Source organism: Nannospalax galili, unplaced genomic scaffold, assembly GCF_000622305.1.
Source record: "Nannospalax galili isolate Female #2095 unplaced genomic scaffold, S.galili_v1.0 scaffold410, whole genome shotgun sequence".
In the NCBI taxonomy this organism is placed as follows: domain Eukaryota; kingdom Metazoa; phylum Chordata; class Mammalia; order Rodentia; family Spalacidae; genus Nannospalax; species Nannospalax galili.
This window is the reverse complement of record NW_008329143.1, coordinates 1,766,382-1,773,601: the sequence shown is the minus strand read 5'-3', so window position 1 is coordinate 1,773,601 and position 7,220 is coordinate 1,766,382. Positions and strand designations below refer to the sequence as shown.

The following is a 7,220-nucleotide window of genomic DNA, read 5'->3' as shown; positions in this document are numbered from 1 at the left end:
CACACACACACACACACGCACGCACACACACACACACACACACACACACAAGCACACACTGGCACATTCTTCCAGTCACACACATTTGCACTCACCTCTGACCCACACATACTACCATCAGTTACAGAGTCAAATCTGACCTAATATAGCTGATGGGGCGTGGGGATGGATGGGTTCAATCCGAACGCCTCTCCAGTCCCTGGCCCACCCAAGTCCTCTACCCCTATCCCTCCCGCAAAGTGTAGCCCCTGTTTATCCCTGTCCTCGTGGTCACAAGTCCTGGCGCTGGTAACCATCGTGCACACCGCATCCTGGAGGTAGGGCCAACAGTGGGATTGGGGGGGGAAGAGAAAGGTGTGTGGCACAGTACCCTGCCCAACACAGCCACCTCCTCCCTCGGGATTTTCCATCCCGGCTCGCGCGGGCCCGCGAGGAGCGAGCGCGCTTTGTCTCTCACTGGGCTCCTGGCGCACGTTACCGTGGAAGCTACCCGTGCCGCGCCCGAGGCCCCCCCTTCCTCAGCCGCGCCCCTCGCGCAGCCCAGTGGTGCACGCCTGCCAGTGCCGCGACCGCCGCTTTGTCCTCCCGCGGATGCTCGAGCAGAGCGCGAAAGCCGCGTACCCAAAAGCAGCGGCTGCGCGCGGGGACCAGATCCCGGCGGCCAGATCTGGGGCGCGCTCGGCGCGGAGCGGACCATCCCTCTAGGACGCGGACGCGGGGGACATCTGCCTGGAGCTATGGGTTGCTCGAGAGGGGGGCCCACCCGGTCCTGCCCCTCACGTGCCCACCTAGATCTGGCTCCCCGCTGCGGTGCAGGAGCTCTAGTCCCCCGGGCGTGGTGGGGCAGGGAAGATGATCTCCTATATAGCCTGGGGCCTGGATCTAGGTGGAGAGAGCCTGGGAAAAGACGGACCCAGGTGGGGAGGGGTCCTTCAGACTCTTACTTCCTCCAGCCCACCTCCCACACCCAGGCTACTCAGACCTTAGGCGCGGCACCAGCACTGGGGACCTGAGCATCCATCAGTGCTTTCCTTTATGGGAGACTTGGAGCAGGGGGGAGGGGGTCTTCCAGCGCCCCCCCACCTTCTCCATCCCTAAAAAATAACCCCACAAAACCCCAAGGGGGTGCAAGTGGTAGTGGTGGGAGGTGTCCCTGTTTTATCACGCCCTCCACCTCCTTTTTCACAGACCCCTAGGCGTAAGGAGGAGGGGGTCTTTCTTACAACTGGAAACCCTGGAGAGGCCACGCAAAGGGGAGGCGTTTCATCCACCCCATCCAGACCCCCTTAGTAACCTCGAGCAGCTGGGGTGTTGTAGGGAACCTACAAACCTCTCATCCCAGAACACTCCCTCCACCCTCAACAACCCAAGACTTAGGCACAAGGGAAGGGAGGCGCCAAGCCTTCCATGCTCTCTCGGGAGAGATGGGGACAGGGTCTCGCAGCCCTCGGCCCCTTGCACTCAAGAACCCTTTCCACCCTCCCACAAAACCTAGCCCAAGCTGCTCCGACCTCAGGTGCCGGGCTACGGGGAGGCCCCGCGCTCAATCAGCAAGCTCCCGGGATAGATGGTGTGACACGTCCCGTCAACTCCCCAGGCCCCCTCGCCTCAGTTTATCGCCTCCTCAATAGCACAGAAGAGAATCTCGCAGCACCCACCTCGGACGGCGCTCAGGAGGGCGGTCTGCGCCCGGCAGCGCACGCGGCGCCTCCCAGCTCCTCGCGGCCCGGGCTTTGCGGCGGCGGCGACCGCGGCTCCGGCATCCGGAGCCTCCCTCGGACTCAGCACCTGGAGCGGCGAACAGCTCCGCGCCTCATTCCGCTGACCCCGCCTCCCCCGCGCTGCCGTAGCCAATGGCGATCCAGGCCCCGCCCAGAAGGCTGCCCATTGGGAGGTTCCGTCCCTTCTTCCAAGACCCCCTCTCCAGAGACAGCCGGAGTATTTGCTCGGTCTTCTGGAATTTGTAGTCTTTTAGGGTCGTGAACTGGGTTTTTGCCGTGGGTCGGAAACAGAGATGGACTGCATTTCCCAGAGTGCATTGGAAAGACGGGTGCGCAGAGGAGGGCGGGAGGACCGTTTCCATAGCAAAGACGGCTTCTTGGGGATGGGTGGTAGGGAAACGGGACAGGCCGTGGGACCCTGGAAGGAACATGCATGACCTCGGATTGCCTCTTGGGAAGCCGGTTCGATTCTTTTGTTTTTCTTTCTCCTCTGTTCCCACCTGGGGACCCTAGGCCTCAGTTTCCCTATCTGGGAAGTGGGGCAACGAGACGTCCCCGCTCCTGTGGAGCAAACCCACCAAAAGTGAAGAGGGGTGCAGGAGCTCTCCCTGTACTCTGAACTTTGTCGTAATCTGGTTCTAGCAAAGGCTTTTGCTTTCTTTTTTATCACATCCCTTGGGCCACCTCATTTTTGCCAACCCCCCCCCCGCCCCCCGCAGCCTCTCCCTACAGGCATCACATTACTCCCTTCATAGGCTTCCTGCAGCCTCTGGAATTAGGTCCACATTCCTCAGCACAGCTGGAACGTCCCTTTAGAATTGGGCTCCGCCTTTTGCATCATTCTAAACTTCTTTGGAAATGGGAATCCTCAAGCACCGGTTTTCTCTCACTCTCGTGGACCCCTCCATCTTGTCTTCCCCTAACTTAACATCCTTCAAATCCCAGCGTAGACGTGGCCTTGTTTTGTGAAGACTTCCTTGATGCCCCGCCCTGGGTTACACATCCTATCCTGTGTTTGAGCATCACTCTCTACTTCCCGGATTCTATTTGTATGTTTACACACCCATCTTCCTTTTAAATTGTAAACCCACGGATCAGAGGCCATACCTATATTATTCATATTAATAGCCCTATGTCTACGGCATCTGACACATAGTAGATATCCACAGACACTGAGATATACCTATAGATATTTATTGAAAATGAACAGTTTAGCTGAACTGCTGCATACGCCCCTGAAATCTTCATTTTCTAAGGTTGGGCTTTTCCTATCGCTAGAGTTATTTAACTACCACATGTTGAAGAAATATTTAAATGCCATTTATGCTATTATGGTTGGTTGGAATTTTGCCTGAAGGCCCTGAGGATCCTTCCAACCCTCTTGTCAGCATCATAGGACCCAATGGCGATGTTCTACCTTGCTAGGTGGCATTTTTCCCGAATCCCTTCTAAAGATTCTGATGGCGCAATACATTTCATACATATTTTCTTTGACCTCCAGAAGTTTAGGATGTATAGCAACTAAGGCATTCTAGGGAAAATGCCTTCGTATATGAGTGTGACTAAATTGTGATGGGAAAGGAAGTAACCAGGAAGACTACTCTGAACAGAGCTTAAGAGGAAGGAACTCTGCCATCCCTGTATTAGTGATACCTGTGGAGGGAAGGCCAGGACAAAGGAATGAGCAAAATAGATGATTACAAGTCCTACTAGGGAAGAACTAACAGGATTCTAAGAGGCCTGACAGAGGAGCTTTGATAGTGACTAAATCATGAAGCAGGGTCATGGAGCTTGGTGAACAGATGGGACCTCAGTACTGAGGATGGGAAAACTGCAAGGAGCAGAGGGAAATGAGATATGTTGAGGTTTAGCACCCAATTCCATGGATGCAGTGAGAGCAAAGGATGTAGGGAAAGCAGGTCAGAGGACTATTCCACAGTGTATCAGCAGAAGGCTACTAAAGAAGCCCACCTGGAGCCAGAGTGAAACCCTTTGGAGCTCAGTTGAGCCCCTCATTAGTAGTATAAAGGCAGGGGCTTTGCTCATGGATAGAGTACTTACCCATCATGCCCAAGGCCCTGTGTCTAATTCCCAGCACTGACCTCCCAAAATAATGCTAGTTCTCAGGAAATTGTTAGAAATAGGAAAAAATTAAGGTTCCTGGGTTCTCCCAGCACTCCTACGGATACTAAAATTGAATCTGCCTCTATAGACAAGCAGAGCCAGGAAGCCAGTTTCTAATCCTGATTTTGCCTCTGATTGGATGTGTGACCTGGGCTGGACCTGTTTTTTTTCAGCTACAAAATGCTGCTTACTGGGGTTAGGGAGATGCTAATAGGAGCAGAAATGGGGGAAAGTCAAACTTACTAGCTGTATGAGCTCATAAAAACTACCTTCTTGGATTTGGAGTTTGTGTATTTGAAAATTTTGTGAGGGAAGTTGCCTTATGAAATGTATTTCACATGTATTACGCCTTGATAAATCTTTGTTTATTTCCATGGTTTCTATCTTATATTGTCAGATACTGGTTTGACTGTGGAGAGACAGTGGAAGATGATGCCCAGGGCAATTTGGGTTTGACTCCCCATTCCCTCTTTTAGTACTTGTGTGACCTGGCCAGGTTATTTCATCTTTGATTCTCTGCATCTCAATTTTCTCATTTGAGAAATGAAAATGATGATACTTCAGAATTGAGAGGATTATCTAGATGAGCTAATGTGCCTGACTCATAAAAAAATGCTCAATATATTTGGTTTCTCATTTTTAGGGGTAGTTTTAGGGTTTAGAACCCTAAAGGAATGGAATTATGGATACCTAACAGCTAGAGCTCTGGAAGTTTCCAAAAGAATACTGTGCTAGTTTCCTTTTTATTAGTGGGGAAAAAAATCTTAGTGAAGTCCTATGGTGTTTTAACTAAATGCTGACTCTTAGACACTTGGGTTGGAGCACTTGACTAGAGCTGGATCTTAAAATATTTAGTAGGCTGAGGGTCAGTCTTTATTCTGAAGATAATGAAGATTTCTAAGATGTACGTTTTGAAAAGTCTAGGAGCTGTGTGGAAAATGGCCAGAAGAAGATGAGGGCAGGATGTTACTTGAGAAGCTGCTGCAGGAATCTAGCACAGTGTGTAGAGAAGCGGAGGCATATGTTTAGGCAGAAAGAGGAGATAAATTGTCCAGGTGACTTTGAGCTTGTGAGGGAGATCTGGTGTGGAGATAGAGCTGATAGATTATCAATTTATGAGCATATAGGTCGTTTTTAAAGCCATAGGAATGGATTAAATTCTTCTCTTGAGAGAGCCAAAGAGAAGACCCAAATTCCTTGTGAATTTAAGAAACAAGCAGAGGAAGATGAGCCCAGAAGCAAAGGTAAAGGCCCAGAACTCTTCCTGGTTTCTGTGCTTGCTAATATTCCAGGCCTTGTTCTCACTGTTCAGGGATAACACGTCTTCACCTACAGGAATCAGAGAACCAAGAAAAACTAATGTTACCTACAGTAAAGGCCTGGGGTTACTCAAGGAAAAAGGTTTAAGAAAGGAGGACGAGAGAGAGAGAGAGAGAGAGAGAGAGAGAGAGAGAGAGAGGAAGAAGAATGGTGTGCCACAGAAGCCAAAGGGAGGAAGTAAGGTGACCAGGTGCAGTAAGATCAATAAAGATGGTCTGAACCCCTACCCCTCCCACTAAATCTGGCAACAAAGAAGTCACTGGTGGCCTTGGAAAGAGTAGGCTCATTGGCATAACTAGGATGGAAATTTGAATGAATGAAATGGGAGATAATGGCTCTCATGTCATAGGACTCTGTACCCCATCTGTGTTCCTTGCCATCATTTAACTTTTTAGGAGTGGGCAAGTTTTGAATGGGAGGAAAAAAAATACAGAAAGGATGTAGGGCTGAGGAACAAATTAGTTTTGAGTTGAGAGAGTTTATGATGTTTCAAAGAGTGATGGGGAGACCACAGTATGGGAACAATTAGAAATAAAAGAGAGTGAGGGATTGAAGGATGGAATGAACTCAGCAAGAGAGTGGGAGGTAGGGTTTCTGTAAGGTGGGAGGGGAGAGAGGAGTTAGAGATGTCCATGCTCAGGAAATTGAGGAGAATCACATTAGATGGCCTTCTCTGATACTGGATGCAAGGATATGTGCTTAGGATTGCTCTGGGGGAGTAGGTGGAGCAGGATGGGAAATTTGGAGTAAGGAAGTGGTTCAGGATAACTGCTGTGGGAAAGAGAAGGGAAATTAATAGTGGATTTCAGAAGCTTCGGAACAGTGCAGAGGTTCTGGACCTTGGGCTTGTAGGAGTATGTATCTTTAGTGGCATGAGCTTTCTCCAGTTTCTCATCAGTGTTGAGGTAGGCATTGTGAGGCTCATCCAGAGCTGGGTTTTGCTGGACAAGAAAGACAAGCAAGGGCTTTGGAGACACAAGGGAGGTAGAAGGTGTCCACCCAGAAGAAAGTAGAATGGAATGGAATGGACAGATGGAGCAGTGGGATTCTTAGGGCATAAGGGGACAGATGTGGTCATGATAGGGAAGAGCATGGAGAAGCTGGACAGAGTGGAGTAACTCTGGGCAAGAACAGGGCCAGGGTAGTAGCTAGAATAGGCAGAGGTGGTTGTAGGATTGAAAGGCAAGTTTGTTGGTGGCAAGTCTCACACAAAGATGGCTGCTTTGAAGGAGAACAGCAGTGGAGCAGGAAATCAGATGATGCCAAGGCGCATGGATGGGGTACAGTCTCTGACATGAGTGTCAAATCAAGGGATTGTAGGAGGAAGTCCTCTTATCTTAGGTTTGTGGGGGTGAGGAGAAAGAGAAGCAGTGAGCTTTCCCAAGCATTTTCACAGAGCTATTGTATCAATATCATCTACACATGACTAGTTTTATACACACCTAAAAGGCAGAGTATCTAGGAATAAAATTAACCAAACAAAAATGCAACTCTAGACTTCATGGTGATGTTTTATCAACCAAGTTCAGTGACAGTGATTCCTGAAATTTATATTTTAGGATAGTTTGTAGATTTAAGTATATGCATATCAACTAGAAAATGTGTTTAAGAAACAAATTTGAATATTTTTTTTACAAATTTCATTTCTTAGCAACAATTTGTTTTCTCAGTTTAGAACATAAATTAGAGAACTTGTGTTGATTTTTTCCAAATGTAGCACTTAGAGCTTAATTCATGCCTTTGAAATGCCATGAATTTGAAACGCAGCCATTTTCCTCTCTGCATCCTTGAAAGGAATTACAAGGATTTTATTAGTTTTTCACATAATCTTTCCAGCACAATCAGCCTTCCCACAAGGGTCTCCTATCAGTAATGTTGGCTTGTGAGTGATGATGCTACAGATGTACTGTGTGTGGGATAAAAGCAAGCAGCCAACTTTAGGATTTCCCAAACAGCAGCTCAGTCTGCAATTACAGAACCTGGCATAGGATATGAAACATGTATCTAAATGTTAATTGAGAAACATGTTCCCCAGAATGTCTACAGAAATGAGTG

The 7,220-nt window shown here is 48.8% G+C and overlaps 1 protein-coding gene across 1 annotated transcript in view; it reads right to left on the bottom strand.

Moving 5' to 3' along the window:
* The window catches only part of Smpd3 (sphingomyelin phosphodiesterase 3), a 91,710-nt gene extending 89,922 nt beyond the window's left edge, over positions 1-1,788 (bottom strand). Inside the window, exon 1 of the mRNA XM_008833957.2 lies at positions 1,659-1,788. The gene's annotated coding sequence lies outside the window, so the exon portion shown is untranslated. The remainder of the gene's footprint in view (positions 1-1,658) is intronic.
* Between the last annotated feature and the right edge of the window lie 5,432 nt (positions 1,789-7,220).